The sequence below is a fragment of the Dendrobates tinctorius genome, unplaced genomic scaffold (assembly GCF_039654945.1).
Source record: "Dendrobates tinctorius isolate UK_male_01 unplaced genomic scaffold, ASM3965494v1 ptg000084l, whole genome shotgun sequence".
Lineage (NCBI taxonomy): Eukaryota > Metazoa > Chordata > Amphibia > Anura > Dendrobatidae > Dendrobates > Dendrobates tinctorius.
The window spans coordinates 51,062,761-51,087,942 of NW_027361752.1; the positions used below are offsets into that span (position 1 = coordinate 51,062,761).

The 25,182-nt window shown below is 44.9% G+C and overlaps 1 protein-coding gene across 1 annotated transcript in view; it reads left to right on the forward strand.

Annotated features, from left to right (window-relative positions):
- B3GALT5 (beta-1,3-galactosyltransferase 5) overlaps positions 1 to 25,182 on the forward strand; it is a 100,888-nt gene that overhangs the window by 71,325 nt on the left and 4,381 nt on the right. Inside the window, exon 2 of the mRNA XM_073584694.1 lies at positions 18,872 to 18,976. The gene's annotated coding sequence lies outside the window, so the exon portion shown is untranslated. The remainder of the gene's footprint in view (positions 1 to 18,871; positions 18,977 to 25,182) is intronic.

The window sequence follows — 25,182 nt, forward strand, 5'->3', positions numbered from 1 at the left end:
TTGTACCACTCCCTAAGTTGCCGTCTTCCTCTGAGTTGGTGCCCCTGTTTTTACAACAGGTGGTTCGTTTGCACGGGATTCCTGAGAACATTGTATCTGACAGAGGAGTCCAGTTTGTGTCTAGATTTTGGAGAACTTTCTGTTCCAGGCTGGGAATTCAGTTGTCCTTCTCTTCTGCTTTTCACTCTCAGACCAATGGGCAGACAGAGAGAACAAGCCAGACCTTGGAGTCATATTTGAGATGTTTTATTTCTGCTGATCAGGATGATTGGGTTTCATTTTTGCCCTTGGCCGAATTTGCTTTAAATAATAGAGCTAGTTCTGCCACTTTGATGTCACCTTTTTTTTGTAACTTTGGGTTTCATCCTCGATTTTCTTCAGGGCAGGTGGAGCCCTCTGCCTTCCCAGGTGTTGACACTGTGGTGGAGAGAATGCACCAGATCTGGGACCAAGTGGTGGATAAGTTATCTCTCTCCCAGGAAAAGGCCCAACGGTTTTCCAACCGACATAGGACCATTGGTCCCCAGTTTAAGGTTGGTGATATGGTGTGGTTATCATCAAAAAATATTGCTATGAAGGTGGCTTCTCCTAAGTTTAAGCCTAGATTTATTGGACCTTACAAGATTGTGGAGATTATTAATCCGGTCTCTTTTCGTTTGGCTCTTCCTGTCACATTTAAAATCCATAATGTGTTCCATAAATCTTTGTTGAAGAGGTTTGTTGAACCTGTTGTTCCGGGGGTGGCACCTCCAGACCCTGTATTGGTTGAAGGTAACATGGAATATGACGTAGAGAAAGTACTGGATTCCTGTCTGGCTAGACGGAGACTCCAGTATTTGGTTAAGTGGAAGGGTTATGGTCAGGAGGATAATTCCTGGGTCTCTGCCTCTGATATTCATGCCAAAAGATTGGTGCGTGCCTTTCATCGGGCTCACCCTGATCACCCTGGTGGCGTAGTTGAGGGTTCGGTGACCCCTCCTCAAGGGGGAGGTACTGTTGTGAGTTCATTTTCCCCTTCATTACTGAGGCCCGAGGAACTCCCTCTTCTGGTAAAGAAAGGTAGTGAGCCTGATTATCAAACACCTGAGGCTGATGATGATGACTGGCTGAGTGGAGTTACAGACTGGATATAAGGCTGCCGACGCCCTTCTGCCCTGCGGGTGATTTCTCTGTGGGATCCTTGGAGACCAGTCTGAATTCCTGCTCCTCTAAAGCTAAGTTTGCTGCTCGGCCTTTTGCTTTTGTGCTTTGACTTTGTTTTGCTTTGTTTTTCTGGATTTCTGCCATTCCCTGCTGGGGTGTGCTGAATTCATTTAGCTCTGTCTTCTGAAAATACCTGAGTGCTGATTTAGTTTTTGAAGCCTAGCTGCTTCAGGGCCTTTTTCATATCAGCTTGTTGGCTTATGTCTTTGATAGGGTTTTGGCAGATTGCAGACAGCAGCCTTCCTGTCCTTTCCTATCTAGATAGTGGCGGGCCCCGTCTTTGCTCAGTCTATCTTTCTGTCTGTGTTAGTAGTTTCATCTTGCTTCACCGTCATTATATGTTGGGGGCTGCCTATTGCTTTGGGGTCTGCTCTGGGGCAGTTTAGATTTCCCCTTTCTTTCTTTAGGCCTATGTAATTCTCCGGCTGTGATCGAGGGGTCAAGGGCTTCGTAGGAACCCCCCACGGCTACTGCTAGTTGTGTTGATAGGTTCAGGGGTCTGCAATCTGATAGTTGCCAACTTCTCTGGTTTTCTGGACTTAGCTTGTATTTCTGCTTTTGCCTCCTACGGTGACTCATTCATAACACATCACCACACCAGCCCCGCAGCACCTGTCCTGTATATACATCACCACACCAGCCCCGCAGCACCTGTATATGCATCACCACACCAGCCCCGCAGCACCTGTATATACATCACCACGCCAGCCGGAGAGCACCTGTCCTGTATATACATCACCACACCAGCCCCACAGCACCTGTCCTGTATACTTTATACATCACCACACCAGCCCCGCAGCACCTGTCCTGTATATACATCACCACAACAGCCCCGCAGCACCTGTATATACATCCCCACACCAGCTCCGCGCACCTGTCCTGTATATACATCACCACACCAGCCCCGCAGCACCTGTATATATATCACCACACCAGCCCCGCAGCACCTGTTCTGTATATATATCACCACTGGTGGCATCCCCCTATCCCCCCCTCCCCATCAGCAGGAGGTGGCATCCCCCATAATCTCTGCCTGTCCCATGATGACAAGTGCTTACCTGCACATTGCCGATGGCGATGAGTAGAGCCCTGTTCTCCAACGCTGGTTGGTACTGGCCAGGGCCTGCATCTGAGTGAGGCTCATGCCGGCATTCTCTCCTGTGCGCGCGGCGGTGGCAGCCTTTTCAAACTGCAGTATAGGCCCGCCCTGATGTGCGCGCTTTCCTTCACAGACTGTGAAGAGGCCGGCGGCAGCGCGCGCAAGCACAAATGAGGGCAGCGCTAATGCGGGCCGCCTTGGCCCCGGTTGGCGCGTGCACAGAGAGAGGGCGCGCGCGCCAGGGCCTGTTCATAAGATTTAAAGGGCCAGCGGCCCATTTTTAGCTCAGAGCCGCCGGCCCAGTGGGCATCAGCCCGGTGCGCCAGATTTTCAATCCGGGCCTGATAATAACTCACCAAGCAGGGGCCATTTACAGTACGTCTTATCCGATTTTTATAACCTAGCATCCATTTTACATCCGTATGCAATGCGATTTTAATATGAGCTTTTACATAGAGCAGTTCTTTATGTCATTTACACTTAGTTTTAGAAGGAAATATTCTTCATTATATATACAGGGTGGGCCATTTATATGGATACACCTAAATAAAATGGGAATGGTTGGTACTGTCAACTTCCTGTTTTTGGCACATTAGTATATGGGAGGGGGAAAACTTTTCAAGATGGGTGGTGACCATGGTGGCCATTTTGAAGTCGGCCATTTTGGATCCAACTTTATTTTTTCAATGGGAAGAGGGTTAAACTTATTGAGAATTTCACAACAAAAACAACGGTGTGCTTGGTTTTAACGTAACTTTATTCTTTCATGAGTTATTTACAAGTTTATGACCACTTACAAAATGTGTTCAAAGTGCTGCCCATTGTGTTGGATTGTCAATGCAACCCTCCTCTCCCACTCCTGACACACTGATAGCAACACCGCAGAAGAAATGCTAGCACAGGCTTCCAGTATCCGTTGTTTCAGATGCTGCACATCTCATATCTTCACAGCATAGACAATTGCCTTCAGATGACCCCAAAGATAAAAGTGTAAGGGGGTCAGATCCGGAGACCTTGGTAGAAACTGTTCATGTAGGAATGCTCGGACCTGACACCCATAATGTGGTAGTGCACCATCTTGCCGAGGACAATGGCAGTATACTGTGATTTTTTTTTTTTCTCTCAGCTCGATCTGGGCTGAGAATAAAATCGCAGATGGGCAGGGACTCATAGAATAACAGTGGTCAGAGCGCAATCCCATTTTTTTACCGGACTGCACCCCTCCCCTTTTTTCTCGCGGGTGAGTATGAGACCTTATGCTGAGAACCTCCTCCAACTGTTGCTGCTCCACTGATTAAGAAGCTGCTTTTCTTTTTCTTCCGTGCCCCTCCGTTCCAAAGTTATGCCTCCAATACTAAGGCTATGTGCCCACGTTGCAGAAATGTTGCGGAAATATCCGCAGCATTTCTGCAACTCCCGCGGAAAACAAGCGTTTTTCACATGATTTTCGCGTGCGGAATTCAAGCACATTCCAAGCGATTTGAAGCATCGCTTGGAATGTGATTGACAGGTTGATCACAGTCGTCAAACATAGTGTTTGACAAGTGTGACCAACTTTTTACTATTGAGGCCGCCTATGCGGCATCAATAGTAAAAGATAGAATGTAAAAAATAATAAAAAAAAATTTAAAAAAAGGTTATTATCACCTTCTGACGGCCCGATCTTCTCCGCGGAGGATTGCATGGGAGGCGTTTTTTTTTTCGGTTTCGTGGCGATTCTGCAGCAGAAAATCACCGTGAAAACGCAAAAAAAGCTACGTGTGAACGCAGCCTAAAGGTGCACAATTTCTCTGCACCACAGAACTTTCTCGGCAAACTTGCTTCATGTGAACCTAGTTTTTCTTTGTGAAATAAACCAGAATTCTTTCTGATCGCCCTCCTGTTGTAAGCTCCGCGCGTTCTATAACCGCGGCTCATCTCCATGACTTTGCCTGGTTTTATTATTTGACCTTTTTAGTAATTACCATCATTTAATATGTTAATTTGAATTGCAATTTCTTGGATCTGTGTCGGCAAACAGCGTTTCCAATCCAGATGATGAAATACTAATCCACGCGGGGGATTAAACCAAGATCGCAATGCTTTCAGCAGAACAAACATTATGCTGTTTGCATTCAGACACAGAGGATCATTGTATTGGTTTTAATAATCTCTGCTGTTTCCTAATTTAGTTCTTCTTTTTCATTTTCCATTATTTTTATTGTTTTTATAATGATATCTCAGAATGGAATATTAATTATTTCACGGGAGATCGCTGGAACATGAAATATTGGAACTTGACACCATAATTTTGTGGAAGTACAAAGGCAGAGCAGAATAGAACAGGTGGGGTTGTATATAGTTATTTATTTTAGGGGGGGGTATTCATGTAAATTTGATTATTTTGTATCTTTATTTTATTTTTTATTTTTTATCCCGTTTAGTAGGTCGAGAACTTTCCTCCGTTTTGTTTCCTATTCTATTTCTTTGTGATCTGTGTCTGACTTTGTCATCTTTTTGTCTGATTGAAGCTTTGTTCTTGATTTGTTCTGTTGTGTCTTATCCTGTAAGACAAACCACACCTAAGCATATCCCTCATATAAGGCCATAAAGCAAGAGTAAAACCAACAAAAGACCTTCACACAAGGTCATGTCATACAAATAAATCATAATCTTTATTAAAGAAATCATAAAGCAAAAAAACAAAAGGCAGATGCCACAAGGTACAGGAAAAGGTGGGTAAGCCCAGGTAATAGCCCTCAAAACAAAAGTGTACAAGAATGCTTTTTGCTTCATTCTCTTTTGTGCTTTTTCATTTAAGACAAATTAAATGAAGATAATAATACCAAAGAATTTGTGTTTGCAATCATTTTCAGGAAGAAACTGAGTATTATCTGACAGAATTGCAGGGGTGTCAATACTTTTGGCCACAACTGTATACTATGATGCACATACAAATGTTGGCGCTAGATAATAATAGTAAGTCACTTGCTGACTGCACATAGCAAACAATGCAATAAATAGTAAAAGCACATGTTGCTACTCTATAGAAAAAAATTATTGAACATATATGCTCCCAGCAGCAAGGAACAATAGACAAACAATCACAAAGACATACAATAGCGCTTTACATAATAGTGCCAAGTATGGGGAAAAAATTTAAAAATGTTAACAATCAAATATACATACACATAAAGAGGTATAGTTACCTAGAGGGTATACCCGGGGGACCCACCACACTCGACGCGCGTTTCGCTATGAAATGCTTCGTCCAGGACCCAATATTTGTATGTGCATAATAGTATAAAACCTATTCTTTGTACACTTTTGTTTTGAGGGCTATTACCTGGGCTTACCCACCTTTTCCTGTACCTTGTGGCATTTGCCTTTTATTTTTATTGCTTTATGGTTTCTTTAATAAAGAATATGTTTGTTTGTATGACATGGTCCTGTGGGAAGCTCTTTTGTTGGTTTTCTCTTATCCTGTAAGGTATCGTAGTTGTGTCATGTGATGTATTTATATATAATAAAAGACCTACATGTACTACAGGTAGAGAGAAATAAGGTAACTGCATCACAGGTAGAGAGTGGTACACTACATGGAGTACAGGTAGAGAGAAATAGGGAGGGAGCAGGGTCACCACCTTGATTTGACTGTTTCTGGGCAGTTTATCAAAAAATCACGGACAATGTTTTTAACGGACACATTGGAAAAATCATAAAAAATCATTGGTAACATGAAAAAATCATAAGGTAACTGCATCACAGGTAGAGAGCGGTACAGTACATGGAGTACAGGTAGAGTGGTACAGTACATGTAGTACAGGTAGAGAGTGGCACAATATATGGAGTACAGGTAGATAGTGGTACACTACATGGAGTACAGGTAGAGAGTGGTACAGCACATGGAGTACAGGTAGAGAGTGGTACAATACATGGAGTACAGGTAGAGAGCGGTACAGTACATGGAGTACAGGTAGAGAGTGGTACAGTACATAGAGTACAGATAGAGAGTGGTACAGTACATGGAGTACAGGTAGAGTGGTACAGTACATGAAGTACAGGTAGAGAGTGGCACAATATATGGAGTACAGGTAGATAGTGGTACAGTACATGTAGTACAGGTAGAGAGCGGTACAGTACATGGAGTACAGGTAGAGAGTGGTACACTACATGGAGTACAGGTAGAGAGTGGTACAGCACATGGAGTACAGGTAGAGAGTGGTACAATACATGGAGTACAGGTAGAGAGCGGTACAGTACATGGAGTACAGGTAGAGAGTGGTACAGTACATGGAGTACAGGTAGAGAGTGGTACAGTACATGGAGTACAGGTAGAGTGGTACAGTACATGGAGTACAGGTAGAGAGTGGTACAGTACATAGAGTACAGATAGAGAGTGGTACAGTACATGGAGTACAGGTAGAGTGGTACAGTACATGGAGTACAGGTAGAGAGTGGTACACTACATGGAGTACAGGTAGAGAGTGGTACAGCACATGGAGTACAGGTAGAGAGTGGTACAGTACATGGAGTACAGGTAGAGAGTGGTACAGTACATGGAGTACAGGTAGAGTGGTACAGTACATGGAGTACAGGTAGAGAGTGGTACAGTACATGGAGTACAGGTAGAGTGGTACAGTACATGAAGTACAGGTAGAGAGTGGCACAATATATGGAGTACAGGTAGATAGTGGTACAGTACATGTAGTACAGGTAGAGAGCGGTACAGTACATGGAGTACAGGTAGAGAGTGGTACACTACATGGAGTACAGGTAGAGAGTGGTACAGCACATGGAGTACAGGTAGAGAGTGGTACAATACATGGAGTACAGGTAGAGAGCGGTACAGTACATGGAGTACAGGTAGAGAGTGGTACAGTACATGGAGTACAGGTAGAGAGTGGTACAGTACATGGAGTACAGGTAGAGTGGTACAGTACATGGAGTACAGGTAGAGAGTGGTACAGTACATAGAGTACAGATAGAGAGTGGTACAGTACATGGAGTACAGGTAGAGTGGTACAGTACATGGAGTACAGGTAGAGAGTGGTACACTACATGGAGTACAGGTAGAGAGTGGTACAGCACATGGAGTACAGGTAGAGAGTGGTACAATACATGGAGTACAGGTAGAGAGCGGTACAGTACATGGAGTACAGGTAGAGAGTGGCACAATATATGGAGTACAGGTAGATAGTGGTACAGTACATGTAGTACAGGTAGAGAGCGGTACAGTACATGGAGTACAGGTAGAGAGTGGTACACTACATGGAGTACAGGTAGAGAGTGGTACAGCACATGGAGTACAGGTAGAGAGTGGTACAATACATGGAGTACAGGTAGAGAGCGGTACAGTACATGGAGTACAGGTAGAGAGTGGTACAGTACATGGAGTACAGGTAGAGAGTGGTACAGTACATGGAGTACAGGTAGAGTGGTACGGTACATGGAGTACAGGTAGAGAGTGGTACAGTACATAGAGTACAGATAGAGAGTGGTACAGTACATGGAGTACAGGTAGAGTGGTACAGTACATGGAGTACAGGTAGAGAGTGGTACACTACATGGAGTACAGGTAGAGAGTGGTACAGCACATGGAGTACAGGTAGAGAGTGGTACAATACATGGAGTACAGGTAGAGAGCGGTACAGTACATGGAGTACAGGTAGAGAGTGGTACAGTACATGGAGTACAGGTAGAGAGTGGTACAGTACATGGAGTACAGGTAGAGTGGTACAGTACATGGAGTACAGGTAGAGAGTGGTACAGTACATGGAGTACAGGTAGAGAGTGGTACAGTACATGGAGTACAGGTAGAGTGGTACAGTACATGGAGTACAGGTAGAGAGTGGTACAGTACATAGAGTACAGATAGAGAGCGGTACAGTACATGGAGTACAGGTAGAGGGCGGTACAGTATACGCAGTACAGGTAGAGAGCGGTACAGTACATGGAGTACAGGTAGAGAGCGGTATAGTACAGTACATGGCGTACAGGTAGAGAGTGGTATAGTACAGTACATGGAGTACAGGTAGAGAGTGGTATAGTACAGTACATGGAGTACAGGTAGAGAGCGGTATAGTACAGTACATGGAGTACAGTTAGAGAGCGGTATAGTACAGTACATGGAGTACAGGTAGAGAACGGTATAGTACATGGAGTACAGGTAGAGAGCGGTATAGTACAGTACATGGAGTACTGGTAGAGAGCGGTATAGTAGAGTACATGGAGTACAGGTAGAGAGCGGTATAGTACAGTACATGGAGTACAGTTAGAGAGCGGTATAGTACAGTACATGGAGTACAGGTAGAGAACGGTATAGTACATGGAGTACAGGTAGAGAGCGGTATAGTACAGTACATGGAGTACTGGTAGAGAGCGGTATAGTACAGTACATGGAGTACAGGTAGAGAGCGGTATAGTACAGTACATGGAATACAGGTAGAGAGCGGTATAGTACAGTACATGTAGTACAGGTAGAGAGCGGTATAGTACAGTACATGGAGTACAGGTAGAGAGCGGTATAGTACAGTACATGGAGTACTGGTAGAGAGCGGTATAGTACAGTACATGGAGTACAGGTAGAGAGCGGTATAGTACAGTACATGGAGTACAGTTAGAGAGCGGTATAGTACAGTACATGGAGTACAGGTAGAGAACGGTATAGTACATGGAGTACAGGTAGAGAGCGGTATAGTACAGTACATGGAGTACTGGTAGAGAGCGGTATAGTACAGTACATGGAGTACAGGTAGAGAGCGGTATAGTACAGTACATGGAATACAGGTAGAGAGCGGTATAGTACAGTACATGTAGTACAGGTAGAGAGCGGTATAGTACAGTACATGGAGTACAGGTAGAGAGCGGTATAGTACAGTACATGGAGTAAAGGTAGAGAGCGGTATAGTACAGTACATGGAGTACAGGTAGAGAGCGGTATAGTACAGTACATGGAGTACTGGTAGAGAGCGGTATAGTAGAGTACATGGAGTACAGGTAGAGAGCGGTATAGTACAGTACGTGGAGTACAGGTAGAGAGCGGTATAGTACAGTACATGTAGTACAGGTAGAGGGCGGTATAGTATAGTACATGTAGTACAGGTAGAGGGCGGTATAGTACAGTACATGGAGTACAGGTAGAGAGCGGTATAGTCCAGTACATGGAGTACAGGTAGAGAGCGGTATAGTACAGTACATGGAGTACAGGTAGAGAGCGGTATACTACAGTACATGGAGTACAGGTAGAGAGCGGTATAGTACAGTACATGGAGTACAGGTAGAGAGCGGTATACTACAGTACATGGAGTACAGGTAGAGAGCGGTATAGTACAGTACATGGAGTACAGGTAGAGAGCGGTATAGTACAGTACATGGAGTACAGGTAGAGAGTGGTATAGTACAGTACATGGAGTACAGGTAGAGAGCGGTATAGTACAGTACATGTAGTACAGGTAGAGGGCGGTATAGTATAGTACATGTAGTACAGGTAGAGGGCGATATAGTACAGTACATGGAGTACATGTAGAGAGCGGTATAGTACAGTACATGGAGTACAGGTAGAGAGCGGTATACTACAGTACATGGAATACAGGTAGAGAGCGGTATAGTACAGTACATGGAGTACAGGTAGAGAGCGGTATAGTACAGTACATGGAGTACAGCTAGAGAGCGGTATGGTACAGTTCATGGAGTACAGGTAGAGAGCGGTATGGTACAGTACATGGAGTACTGGTAGAGAGCGGTATGGTGCAGTACATGTAGTACAGCTAGAGAGCGGTATAGTACAGTACATGTAGTACAGCTAGAGAGCGGTATAGTACAGTACATGTAGTACAGCTAGAGAGCGGTATAGTACAGTACATGGAGTACAGGTAGAGAGTGGTATAGTACAGTACATGGAGTACTGGTAGAGAGCGGTATAGTACAGTACATGGAGTACAGGTAGAGAGCGGTATAGTACAGTACATGGAGTACAGGTAGAGAGCGGTATAGTACAGTACATGGAGTACAGGTAGAGAGCGGTATAGTACAGTACATGGAGTACTGGTAGAGAGCAGTACAGTACATGGAGTACAGGTAGAGAGCGGTATAGTACAGTACATGGAGTACAGGTAGAGAGCAGTACAGTACATGGAGTACAGGTAGAGAGTGGTATAGTACAGTACATGGAGTACAGGTAGAGAGCGGTATAGTACAGTACATGGAGTACAGGTAGAGAGCGGTATAGTACAGTACATGGAGTACAGGTAGAGAGCAGTACAGTACATGGAGTACAGGTAGAGAGCGGTATAGTACAGTACATGGAGTACAGATAGAGAGCGGTATAGTACAGTACATGGAGTACTGGTAGAGAGCGGTATAGTACAGTACATGAAGTACAGGTAGAGAGCGGTATAGTACAGTACATGGAGTACTGGTAGAGAGCGGTATAGTACAGTACATGGAGTACAGGTAGAGAGCGGTATAGTACAGTACATGGAGTACTGGTAGAGATCGGTATAATACAGTACATGGAGTACTGGTAGAGAGCGGTATAGTACAGTACATGGAGTACTGGTAGAGAGTGGTATAGTACAGTACATGGAGTACTGGTAGAGATCGGTATAATACAGTACATGGAGTACTGGTAGAGAGCGGTATAGTACAGTACATGGAGTACTGGTAGAGAGCAGTACAGTACATGGAGTACAGGTAGAGAGCGGTATAGTACAGTACATGGAGTACAGGTAGAGAGCGGTATAGTACAGTACATGGAGTACTGGTAGAGAGTGGTATAGTACAGTACATGGAGTACTGGTAGAGAGCGGTATAGTACAGTACATGGAGTACTGGTAGAGAGCGGTATAGTACAGTACATGGAGTACTGGTAGAGAGCGGTATAGTACAGTACATGGAGTACAGGTAGAGAGCGGTATAGTACAGTACATGTAGTACAGGTAGAGGGCGGTATAGTATAGTACATGTAGTACAGGTAGAGGGCGATATAGTACAGTACATGGAGTACATGTAGAGAGCGGTATAGTACAGTACATGGAGTACAGGTAGAGAGCGGTATACTACAGTACATGGAATACAGGTAGAGAGCGGTATAGTACAGTACATGGAGTACAGGTAGAGAGCGGTATAGTACAGTACATGGAGTACAGCTAGAGAGCGGTATGGTACAGTTCATGGAGTACAGGTAGAGAGCGGTATGGTACAGTACATGGAGTACTGGTAGAGAGCGGTATGGTGCAGTACATGTAGTACAGCTAGAGAGCGGTATAGTACAGTACATGTAGTACAGCTAGAGAGCGGTATAGTACAGTACATGTAGTACAGCTAGAGAGCGGTATAGTACAGTACATGGAGTACAGGTAGAGAGTGGTATAGTACAGTACATGGAGTACTGGTAGAGAGCGGTATAGTACAGTACATGGAGTACAGGTAGAGAGCGGTATAGTACAGTACATGGAGTACAGGTAGAGAGCGGTATAGTACAGTACATGGAGTACAGGTAGAGAGCGGTATAGTACAGTACATGGAGTACTGGTAGAGAGCAGTACAGTACATGGAGTACAGGTAGAGAGCGGTATAGTACAGTACATGGAGTACAGGTAGAGAGCAGTACAGTACATGGAGTACAGGTAGAGAGTGGTATAGTACAGTACATGGAGTACAGGTAGAGAGCGGTATAGTACAGTACATGGAGTACAGGTAGAGAGCGGTATAGTACAGTACATGGAGTACAGGTAGAGAGCAGTACAGTACATGGAGTACAGGTAGAGAGCGGTATAGTACAGTACATGGAGTACAGATAGAGAGCGGTATAGTACAGTACATGGAGTACTGGTAGAGAGCGGTATAGTACAGTACATGAAGTACAGGTAGAGAGCGGTATAGTACAGTACATGGAGTACTGGTAGAGAGCGGTATAGTACAGTACATGGAGTACAGGTAGAGAGCGGTATAGTACAGTACATGGAGTACTGGTAGAGAGTGGTATAGTACAGTACATGGAGTACTGGTAGAGATCGGTATAATACAGTACATGGAGTACTGGTAGAGAGCGGTATAGTACAGTACATGGAGTACTGGTAGAGAGCAGTACAGTACATGGAGTACAGGTAGAGAGCGGTATAGTACAGTACATGGAGTACAGGTAGAGAGCGGTATAGTACAGTACATGGAGTACTGGTAGAGAGTGGTATAGTACAGTACATGGAGTACTGGTAGAGAGCGGTATAGTACAGTACATGGAGTACTGGTAGAGAGCGGTATAGTACAGTACATGGAGTACTGGTAGAGAGCGGTATAGTACAGTACATGGAGTACAGGTAGAGAGCGGTATAGTACAGTACATGTAGTACAGGTAGAGGGCGGTATAGTATAGTACATGTAGTACAGGTAGAGGGCGATATAGTACAGTACATGGAGTACATGTAGAGAGCGGTATAGTACAGTACATGGAGTACAGGTAGAGAGCGGTATACTACAGTACATGGAATACAGGTAGAGAGCGGTATAGTACAGTACATGGAGTACAGGTAGAGAGCGGTATAGTACAGTACATGGAGTACAGCTAGAGAGCGGTATGGTACAGTTCATGGAGTACAGGTAGAGAGCGGTATGGTACAGTACATGGAGTACTGGTAGAGAGCGGTATGGTGCAGTACATGTAGTACAGCTAGAGAGCGGTATAGTACAGTACATGTAGTACAGCTAGAGAGCGGTATAGTACAGTACATGTAGTACAGCTAGAGAGCGGTATAGTACAGTACATGGAGTACAGGTAGAGAGTGGTATAGTACAGTACATGGAGTACTGGTAGAGAGCGGTATAGTACAGTACATGGAGTACAGGTAGAGAGCGGTATAGTACAGTACATGGAGTACAGGTAGAGAGCGGTATAGTACAGTACATGGAGTACAGGTAGAGAGCGGTATAGTACAGTACATGGAGTACTGGTAGAGAGCAGTACAGTACATGGAGTACAGGTAGAGAGCGGTATAGTACAGTACATGGAGTACAGGTAGAGAGCAGTACAGTACATGGAGTACAGGTAGAGAGTGGTATAGTACAGTACATGGAGTACAGGTAGAGAGCGGTATAGTACAGTACATGGAGTACAGGTAGAGAGCGGTATAGTACAGTACATGGAGTACAGGTAGAGAGCAGTACAGTACATGGAGTACAGGTAGAGAGCGGTATAGTACAGTACATGGAGTACAGATTGAGAGCGGTATAGTACAGTACATGGAGTACTGGTAGAGAGCGGTATAGTACAGTACATGAAGTACAGGTAGAGAGCGGTATAGTACAGTACATGGAGTACTGGTAGAGAGCGGTATAGTACAGTACATGGAGTACAGGTAGAGAGCGGTATAGTACAGTACATGGAGTACTGGTAGAGAGTGGTATAGTACAGTACATGGAGTACTGGTAGAGATCGGTATAATACAGTACATGGAGTACTGGTAGAGAGCGGTATAGTACAGTACATGGAGTACTGGTAGAGAGCAGTACAGTACATGGAGTACAGGTAGAGAGCGGTATAGTACAGTACATGGAGTACAGGTAGAGAGCGGTATAGTACAGTACATGGAGTACTGGTAGAGAGTGGTATAGTACAGTACATGGAGTACTGGTAGAGAGCGGTATAGTACAGTACATGGAGTACTGGTAGAGAGCGGTATAGTACAGTACATGGAGTACTGGTAGAGAGCGGTATAGTACAGTACATGGAGTACAGGTAGAGAGCAGTACAGTACATGGAGTACAGGTAGAGAACCGTATAGTACAGTACATGGAGTACAGATAGAGAGCGGTATAGTACAGTACATGGAGTACAGATAGAGAGCGGTACAGTACATGGAGTACAGGTAGAGGGCGGTACAGTATACGCAGTACAGGTAGAGAGCGGTACAGTACATGGAGTACAGGTAGAGAGCGGTACAGTACATGGTGTACAGGTAGAGAGTGGTATAGTACAGTACATGGAGTACAGGTAGAGAGTGGTATAGTACAGTACATGGAGTACAGGTAGAGAGCGGTATAGTACAGTACATGGAGTACAGGTAGAGAACGGTATAGTACATGGAGTACAGGTAGAGAGCGGTACAGTACATGGAGTACAGGTAGAGAGCGGTATAGTACAGTACATGGAATACAGGTAGAGAGCGGTATAGTACAGTACATGGAGTACTGGTAGAGAGCGGTATAGTACAGTACATGGAGTACAGGTAGAGAGCGGTATAGTACAGTACGTGGAGTACAGGTAGAGAGCGGTATAGTACAGTACATGTAGTACAGGTAGAGGGCAGTATAGTATAGTACATGTAGTACAGGTAGAGGGCGGTATAGTACAATACATGGAGTACAGGTAGAGAGCGGTATAGTACAGTACATGGAGTACAGGTAGAGAGCGGTATAGTCCAGTACATAGAGTACAGGTAGAGGGCGGTATAGTATAGTACATGTAGTACAGGTAGAGGGCTGTATAGTACAGTACATGGAGTACAGGTAGAGAGCGTTATAGTACAGTACATGGAGTACAGGTAGAGAGCGGTATAGTACAGTACATGGAGTACAGGTAGAGAGCGGTATAGTACAGTACATGGAGTACAGGTAGAGAGCGGTATACTACAGTACATGTAGTACAGGTAGAGGGCTGTATAGTACAGTACATGGAGTACAGGTAGAGAGCGTTATAGTACAGTACATGGAGTACAGGTAGAGAGCGGTATAGTACAGTACATGGAGTACAGGTAGAGAGCGGTATAGTACAGTACATGGAGTACAGGTAGAGAGCGGTATAGTACAGTACATGTAGTACAGGTAGAGGGCGGTATAGTATAGTACATGTAGTACAGGTAGAGGGCGGTATAGTACAGTACATGGAGTACATGTAGAGAGCGGTATAGTACAGTACATGGAGTACAGGTAGAGAGCGGTATAGTACAGTACATGGAGTACAGGTAGAGAGCGGTATAGTACAGTACATGGAGTACAGGTAGAGAGCGGTATAGTACAGTACATGTAGTACAGCTAGAGAGCGGTATAGTACAGTACATGTAGTACAGCTAGAGAGCGGCATGGTACAGTACATGGAGTACAGGTAGAGAGTGGTATAGTACAGTACATGGAGTACTGGTAGAGAGCGGTATAGTACAGTACATGGAGTACAGGTAGAGAGCGGTATAGTACAGTACATGGAGTACTGGTAGAGAGCGGTATAGTACAGTACATGGAGTACAGGTAGAGAGCGGTATAGTACAGTACATGGAGTACTGGTAGAGAGCGGTATAGTACAGTACATGGAGTACAGGTAGAGAGCGGTATAGTACAGTACATGGAGTACAGGTAGAGAGCGGTATAGTACAGTACATGGAGTACAGGTAGAGAGCGGTATAGTACAGTACATGGAGTACAGATAGAGAGCGGTATAGTACAGTACATGGAGTACTGGTAGAGAGCGGTATAGTACAGTACATGGAGTACAGGTAGAGAGCGGTATAGTACAGTACATGGAGTACTGGTAGAGAGCGGTATAGTACAGTACATGGAGTACAGGTAGAGAGCGGTATAGTACAGTACATGGAGTACAGGTAGAGAGCGGTATAGTACAGTACATGGAGTACTGGTAGAGAGCGTTATAGTACAGTACATGGAGTACAGGTAGAGAGCGGTATAGTACAGTACATGGAGTACTGGTAGAGAGCGGTATAGTACAGTACATGGAGTACTGGTAGAGAGCAGTACAGTACATGGAGTACAGGTAGAGAGTGGTATAGTACAGTACATGGAGTACAGGTAGAGAGTGGTATAGTACAGTACATGGAGTACTGGTAGAGAGCGGTATAGTACAGTACATGGAGTACTGGTAGAGAGCGGTATAGTACAGTACATGGAGTACTGGTAGAGAGCGGTATAGTACAGTACATGGAGTACAGGTAGAGAGCAGTACAGTACATGGAGTACAGGTAGAGAACCGTATAGTACAGTACATGGAGTACAGATAGAGAGCGGTATAGTACAGTACATGGAGTACAGGTAGAGAGCGGTATAGTACAGTACATGGAGTACAGGTAGAGAGCAGTACAGTACATGGAGTACAGGTAGAGAGCGGTATAGTACAGTACATGGAGTACAGGTAGAGAGCGGTATAGTACAGTACATGGAGTACAGGTAGAGAGCGGTATAGTACAGTACATGGAGTACAGGTAGAGAGCGGTATAGTACAGTACATGGAGTACAGGTAGAGAGCGGTATAGTACAGTACATGGAGTACAGGTAGAGAGTGGTATAGTACAGTACATGGAGTACAGGTAGAGAGCGGTATAGTACAGTACATGGAGTACTGGTAGAGAGCGGTATAGTACAGTACATGGAGTACAGGTAGAGAGCGGTATAGTACAGTGCATGGAGTACAGGTAGAGAGCGGTATAGTACAGTACATGGAGTACAGGTAGAGAGCGGTATAGTACAGTACATGGAGTACAGGTAGAGAGCGGTATAGTACAGTACATGGAGTACAGGTAGAGAGCGGCATAGTACAGTACATGGAGTACAGATAGAGAGCGGTATAGTACAGTACATGGAGTACAGGTAGAGAGCGGTATAGTACAGTACATGGAGTACTGGTAGAGAGCGGTATAGTACAGTACATGGAGTACAGGTAGAGAGCGGTATAGTACAGTACATGGAGTACAGGTAGAGAGCGGTATAGTACAGTACATGGAGTACAGGTAGAGAGCGGTATAGTACAGTACATGGAGTACTGGTAGAGAGCGGTATAGTACAGTACATGGAGTGCAGGTAGAGAGCGGTATAGTACAGTACATGGAGTACAGGTAGAGAGCGGTATAGTACAGTACATGGAGTACAGGTAGAGAGCGGTATAGTACAGTACATGGAGTACAGGTAGAGAGCGGTATAGTACAGTACATGGAGTACCAGTAGAGAGCGGTATAGTACAGTACATGGAGTACAGATAGAGAGCGGTATAGTACAGTACATGGAGTACAGGTAGAGAGCGGTATAGTACAGTACATGGAGTACAGGTAGAGAGCGGTATAGTACAGTACATGGAGTACAGATAGAGAGCGGTATAGTACAGTACATGGAGTACAGGTAGAGAGCGGTATAGTACAGTACATGGAGTACAGGTAGAGGGCGGTATAGTACAGTACATGGAGTGCAGGTAGAGAGCGGTATAGTACAGTACATGGAGTACAGATAGAGAGCGGTATAGTACAGTACATGGAGTACAGGTAGAGAGCGGTATAGTACAGTACATGGAGTGCAGGTAGAGAGCGGTATAGTACAGTACATGGAGTACAGGTAGAGAGCGGTATAGTACAGTACATGGAGTGCAGGTAGAGAGCGGTATAGTACAGTACATGGAGTACTGGTAGAGAGTGGTATAGTACAGTACATGGAGTGCAGGTAGAGAGCGGTATAGTACAGTACATGGAGTGCAGGTAGAGAGCGGTATAGTACAGTACATGGAGTACAGGTAGAGGGCGGTATAGTACAGTACATGGAGTACAGGTAGAGAGCGGTATAGTACAGTACATGGAGTACCAGTAGAGAGCGGTATAGTACAGTACATGGAGTACAGATAGAGAGCGGTATAGTACAGTACATGGAGTACATTGCTTTTGCTTACAAATCTGTTAGTGGCTTCTTTCATTATTCCATGGAATGAAAAAAAAAACAATAAAGAAAATGACGTTACAAAAACCATAGGAAAAAAAAGAATTTCCTGAAGAGTCTTCTGCTTGGAAAACTCGTCAGGTTCATCTAAGATAAAAGACGTTGTGCACAGAACCTTATAGATAAAATGAGGTAGCACTGATCAGTGAGGCTCATTCAGCCGCCTGCACCAAGCGGTCCGAGCCCAGATCCCAACTGTCCGCGGCTCTCTCCAGCTCAGTGTCACAGCTCCATGTGTTTCTATGAAGCTGTCACGTTTGCATCAGGAGAGCCGCGGACAGTCCGTGCATTGCGATCCCATCTTGGACCAATTTGCACAGACGTCTGAATGATCCCTAATAGTCATCTGCACTGATCAATGCTGCATAAGGCTCGATGCATCTGCCGCAGATTATCACTACTGCAAAAACCAGACTTCAAATTTGCACCTTTTTTTGCTTCATTTTTGCTGTGTTTTTTGTGTGCTTTTTTATGCAATTTTTACTTGCATTTTTTTCCCCGTTCATTTGCGTGAAAAAAGCTGAAAAAACGGTGAAAGAATTGACAGATTTCTTATTAAAAAAACCCAATAATGTCTTGCAGATTCAAATCTGCAGGGAAACAATAAGCAGCGTGTACGTCTCCTCTGTACCAAAAACTTCAACTTCTAGTTTATTAATGTATCAATAAAAAAAAGCAAAAAACCTGGATGTAAGTATCCTTACTGGATGGATTAGACCACTGACCACAGTACAGTGCTAACCACTGAGCCGCCACATGATGCACAGCAGAGGAATATGCATGGCACCATACAGCACTTTTTCGCAGCAGAACGCTTTGTTAGAAGTTTCTATTAGACATTTTTACTATAAATATTTTTGTACATTCTGTATTGTTTTTCCTTCCTCGTAGGGACAAAATGGAAACATCTTTCTTCATGACCCGTCATCAAAGTAAAATTCTCACTACAAAGCCTGACGGATTTGTCCTTTGATTTACACCCTTGAGGATTGTCAGGTAAGAAATGAATTGTCTCCAGTAAGGTTGTTATTTCCTTTGTTATCCTGTATGGAAATTCTATATCAAGCACCATTAGGCCATGTTCTCAGATGTTGCAGAATTTTTTTTAAATGCAAGTAACCTGTTTTATTTAACCCCTGCACGACATGTGACGTAAACTAACATCATACGTTGTGTCCCTGACTATGATTCGTGCTCACATGCCGAGCCCACATCTTTCTGGGTAGATGATGGCTGATCTAGTCAGCCCTCATGTGCCTCTAAGGGTATGTTCCCACAGTCAGTAAACGCTGTGGGTTGGACCGCAGCATCACACCCACAGCGTCCAGATGTTACAGCATAGTGGATGGGATTTCAAGAAATCCCATGCCCACTATGCGTGCACGGACATCTCCGGCTTGCCTGTGGGGACAAACATGTGGCACATCTATTTATCTTGCAGAGACACGAGTCTCCACAAGACAAATATCACCAGTACAATGTATAGGACACGGTGATTCCGCAAGGTTCAATGAACACATGCGGAATCACCTGCGTTCAAAATCCGGTGGCGCTTTGGACGGTGCGGACATGTGCTACGTTCAAAATGCTGCCGGATACTGACCGTGTGGACGTAGCCTATCACCCACAGGTGGAGTGGAGCTTCGCCCGTGGCTGTTATCCTGTTAATGGCGGGTGTTCTGAGGGGGTACAGGATGGAGACCGTGGGTGGGGGGTCTCTGAAGGGCTATAGGATAGAAACAGGGAGAGACAGACGCTTTGACAGTGCCCTGGAGATAGACAGTGGGTGTCAGATGCTCTGAGGTGGTGTAGGATGGAGACAGTGAGTGTCAGATACTCTGAGGTGGTGTAGGATGGAGATAGTGGGTGTCAGATGCTCTGAGGTGCTATAAGATGGAGACATTGGGTGTCAGATGCCCTGAGGTGGTGTAGCATGGAGACAGTGGGTGTCAGATTCTCTGAGGTGGTGTAGGATGGAGACAATGGGTGTCAGATTCTCTGAGGTGGTGTAGGATGGAGACAATGGGTGTCAGATACTTTGAGGTGGTGTAGGATGGAGACAGTCGGTGTCAGATGCTCTGAAGTGTTTAAGATGGAGACATTGGGTGTCAGATGCCCTGAGGTGGTGTAGGATGGAAACATTAGGTGTCAGATGCCCTGAGGTGGTGTAGGATGGAGACATTGGGTGTCAGATACCCTGAGGTGGTATAGGATGGAGACAGTGGGTGTCAGATGCTCTGAGGTGCTGTAGGATGGAGACAGTGGGTGACAGGAGTTATGAACGAGTCTAAGAGGGAGAGAGTTGATAGTCTGGAGGGGCTGCCAGCAGAGCTAACAGCTGATCGGTGGGAGTCCCGCATGTTGGACCCTCACTGATTACCTATTCTAAGCAGACAGTGAGCGACCGTGGCTCTGAGGCGGTACGATGGAGGCATTACGTGGCTGGGGCCTTGAATGTTGTATAGAATTGAGATAGGGAGTGTTAGGTCCTCAGGGTGGTATAGGAGGGAGACGTTGGGTGACACGAGCTATGAGAGGATGTAGGAAGGAGACAGTAGGTGGTAGGGTCTCTGGAGACAGTAGATGTTTGGGCCTGTAATAGGCTTTAGGGGAGACAGTAGGTGGTACTATCTCAGGTACGCTTTTGGGGGAGACAGTAGGGGCTAGGGACTCTGGTAGGCTTTAGGGGGAGACAGTAGGTGGTAGGTCTCTGGTAGGCTTTAGGGGGAGACAGTAGGCAGTAGGGTCTCTGGTAGGCTTTAGGGTGAAACAGAAGGTGGTAGGTCTCATCTCTGGTAGGCTTTAGGGGTAGACAGTAGGGTCTTTGGTAGGTTTTAGGGGTAGACAGTAGACGGTAGGGTCTCTAGTAGGATTTAGGGGTGGACAGTAAACGGTAGGGTCTTTGGTAGGCTTTAGGTGTAGACAGTAGACGGTAGGGTCTTTGGTAGGCTTTCAGAATTCAGTATAAACTCATTACCCTCACCCACAAAGCCGTCCTTAGCTCAGCACCACCTTACATCTCCTCCCTTGTTTCAGTATACCACCCTACCCGCTCCCTCCGTTCTGCTGATGACCTGAGGTTAGCATCCTCAATAGTTAGAACCTCCCACTCCCGTCTCCAAGACTATACACGTGCCGCGCCAATTCTTTGGAATGCACTTCCCAGGTCAATACGATTAGTCCCCAATCCCCACAATTTTAAGCGTGCCCTGAAAACGCATTTATTCAGACTGGCCTATCGCCTCAACACATTAACCTAATCTATCCCTGTGTGGCACAGCCAAAAGTTTTACCATAACCAGGTTCCCAGCATCATGTTCCCACATGCTTTATGCATCCATTAGCCCTCTGTGTTTGTACTGTTACACACTTAACATTATGGCTGGTCCATACAATCAGGGCAACTGTTACCACCCACCTTTCGTGTCCACCTCTTTCCTCATAGACTGTAAGCTTGCGAGCAGGGCCCTCATTCCTCTTGGTATCTGTTATGATCTATGTGATTATTGTTATGCTGTAATGTCTATTGTCTGTACAAGTCCCCTCTGAAATGTAAAGTGCTGCGGAATATGTCGGCGCTATAAAAATAAAATTTATTATTATTATTATTTAGGGGTAGACAGTAGGCGGTAGGATCTCTGGTAGGTTTTAGGGTGAAACAGAAGATGGTAGGTCTCTGGTAGGCTTTAGGGGTATACAGTAGATGGTATGGTCTCTAGTAGGCTTTAGGGGTGGACAGTAAACGGTAGGGTCTTTGGTAAGCTTTAGGGGTAGACAGTAAACGGTAGGGTCTTTGGTAGGCTTTAGGGGTAGACAGTAGGTGATAGGTCTCTGGATTGTAGGAGGAAGACAGTGGGTGGCATTGATTCTTATACAGAACACAGGGAAGCTGCAGCTTCAGAAGTTCCTTGACCTCCCTGCCATAGTTACACACCAAATAGCTCTGTCCCATGGAGGCGTCATTAAGCTCCTGTTTGTACCTTGGGATGGAAAGATAATGACTGCTTCCTTTCGCCTCTCCTCCCTCAGGTCGTCAGCGAATAAGCTGGCATGATCACACGGCTCTCCCCCTGTCAGTCACTTATATAAATTGATTCTCACTGGGGTAAAACGATGCTGTCCAGGTGCTGAATCCGACCAGGAATTCCAATCACCGAGCAGGTCATGTTAAAACCCTGATCATGCTGCCGTTGGCTAACTGCAGGTGGGCAAGGATTTCATCACATCTGTATGATTTTGCTCTGAATGCTGTATTCACCTGTGTGTCAATCGCTCTTTAATTGAGAGTTGTTTAGGATCCAAAGGAACCAAAGTCTTTTTGGCTGAGCTGTGTCCAATGGTCCACTTCACCAAAAAGAAAGGGAATGTCTATCACTAGCACAGACTAGTAGTCACAATGTGTCCAGCCTGGGAGGTGAGGCACTGTGTGATGCTGCCATCTACTGAACACAATAACTGTCCTTCAAAAAAAGAGGTAATACCAAAAGAACAGGAAGGAAGACAATGAAGGCGCTGTCTCACCGGATGCAGTATAAAATTATGTTTTTATTAATAAAACAACACATTTCTAGAGCGGACCACTCTCTTCATCAGGTACAAATAAAAATAAAAACATACATACAGAGTGAATTGCATTCCTATTAGTACATAGACCATGTGTAGGTAATTAAATAATAATAATCTTTATATATATATAGCGCCAACATATTCCGCAGCGCTTTATAAATCAACAGTTTATATACAGCAATCATAACAAAGTTAACGATAATACAATATTTAATGCAAAGATAATGCCGACCCTACTCTTCAGAGTTTACAATCTACAATGAGGAGGGGGAGTCAAACATACAGGTGCTTATTTACAATGATGGTCCAGCCATCTTGAGGAAATGGGGGTAGATAAAGGCTGCGTGAACTGGTCGCCAGCCAGTATTTGTGGTGCTTTTGGGAGCGATGGAGTTTGATGGAGGGTTAAGATCATGGAAATAGAGATTGGACGATATATCAAAGGATTTTGATTAGGGAATGTGATAGGCCGCCCTAAACAGATGTGTTTTGAGGGAGTGCCTAAAACTGTATGTTATAGTTAGTCCTAATTTCTTGGAGTAGAGCATTCCAGAGGATTGGTGCAGCTCGGTAGAAGTCTTGGAGCTGAGAGTGGGAGGTACAGATTAGTGCAGATTTTAGTTGAAGGTCGCTTGCGGAGCGTAACGAGCAGGTAGGCCGATAAACAAAAATGAGGGGGGAGATGCAGTTCAAGTTCAGACTTTCAGCTTTCATTTGAGGGTATCCACATTAAAATTGGATGAAGGGTTTAGGAGTTTCAGCTCCTTAACATGTGCCACACTGTTTTTAAAGGGACCAAAAGTAATTGGACAATCGACTCCAAGCGTATTTCATGAACAGGTGTGGGCAATCCCTTTGTTATGTCATTCTCAATTAAGCAGATAAAAGGCCTGGAATTGATCTGAGGTGTGGTGCTTGCATTTGGAAGGTTTTGCTGTGAAGGAAACAAGCCATCCTTAAGCTGCAAAAACAGAAAAAACAGAAAAAACCCATCCGAGAAATTGCTACAACATTAGGAGTGGCAAAATCTACAGTTTGGTACATCCTGAGAAAGAAAGAAAGCACTGGTGAACTCATCAATGCAAAAAGACCTGGGCGCCCACGGAAGACAACAGTGGTGGATGATCGCAGAATAATCTCCATGGTGAAGAGAAACCCCTTCACAACAGCCAACCAAGTGAGCAACACTCTCCAGGAGGTAGGCGTATCAATATCCAAATCTACCATAAAGAGAAGACTGCATGAAAGTAAATACAGAGGGTTCACTGCACGGTGCAAGCCACTCATAAGCATCAAGAATCAAAGGCTAGACTGGACTTTGCTAAAAAACATCTAAAAAAGCCAGCACAGTTCTGGAAGAACATTCTTTGGACAGATGAAACCAAGATCAACCTCTACCAGAATGATGGAAAGAGAAAAGTATGGCGAAGGCGTGGTACATCTCATGATCCAAAGCATACCACATCATCTGTAAAACACGGCGGAGGCAGTGTGATGGCTTGGGCATGCATGGCTGCCAGTGGCACTGGGTCACTAGTGTTTATTGATGATGTGACACAGGACAGAAGCAGCCGAATGAATTCTGAGGTATTCAGAGCCATACTGTGCGCTCAGATCCAGCCAAATGCAGCCAAACTGATTGGTCGTCGTTTCATACTACAGATGGACAATGACCCAAAACATAAAGCCAAAGCAACCCAGGAGTTTATTAAAGCAAAGAAGTGGAATATTCTTGAATGGCCAAGTCAGTCACCTGATCTCAACCCAATTGAGCATGCATTTCACTTGTTAAAGACTAAACTTCAGACAGAAAGGCCCACAAACAAACAGCAACTGAAAACCACCGCAGTGAAGGCCTGGCAGAGCATCAAAAAGGAGGAAACACAGCGTGTGGTGATGTCCATGAGTTCAAGACTTCAGGCAGTCATTGCCAACAAAGGGTTTTCAACCAAGTACTAGAAATGAACATTTTATTTACAATTATTTAATCTGTCCAATTACTTTTGGTCCCTTTAAAAACAGGGTGGCACATGTTAAGGAGCTGAAACTCCTAAACCCTTCATCCCATTTTAATGTGGAAACCCTCAAATGAAAGCTGAAAGTCTGAACTTCAACTGCATCTGAATTGTTTTGTTTAAAATTCATTGTGGTAATGTCTAGAACCAAAACTAGAAAAATGTTGTCTCTGTCCAAATATGTATGGACCTAACTGTACATGATAGTACTAGTGGTATCTAACCATAGGCATACCATGTTGTTCTCACTATTTTTTTGCCCCTGTGCTGAAGCCCTACGAGGAGGCGTTGTCATTTCCCCATCTCGGGGTGTCTTCAACATTCATGTCCAGGTGTGATGAACAGCCCACCGCTCTACCACCAATATGTGACGAACGGGGGTCCCACTGCCACCAAAACGTGATGGACAGCGGACCCTGTGTCACCACTATGTCACAATCTCACCACTGACACGGGTGTATCAGCTGACGGAGGGACGCGACACACTGCCGGCACACGGCTGTCACAGGCACAGTGGGGGCTTATTTTAGTTATCCCACCACTGGCACCATGTGACAAAAATGCAGCAAGCTTACCTTGCTATAACAATTTTCCACAGGGGGGTATTTTGGGTGTCCCACC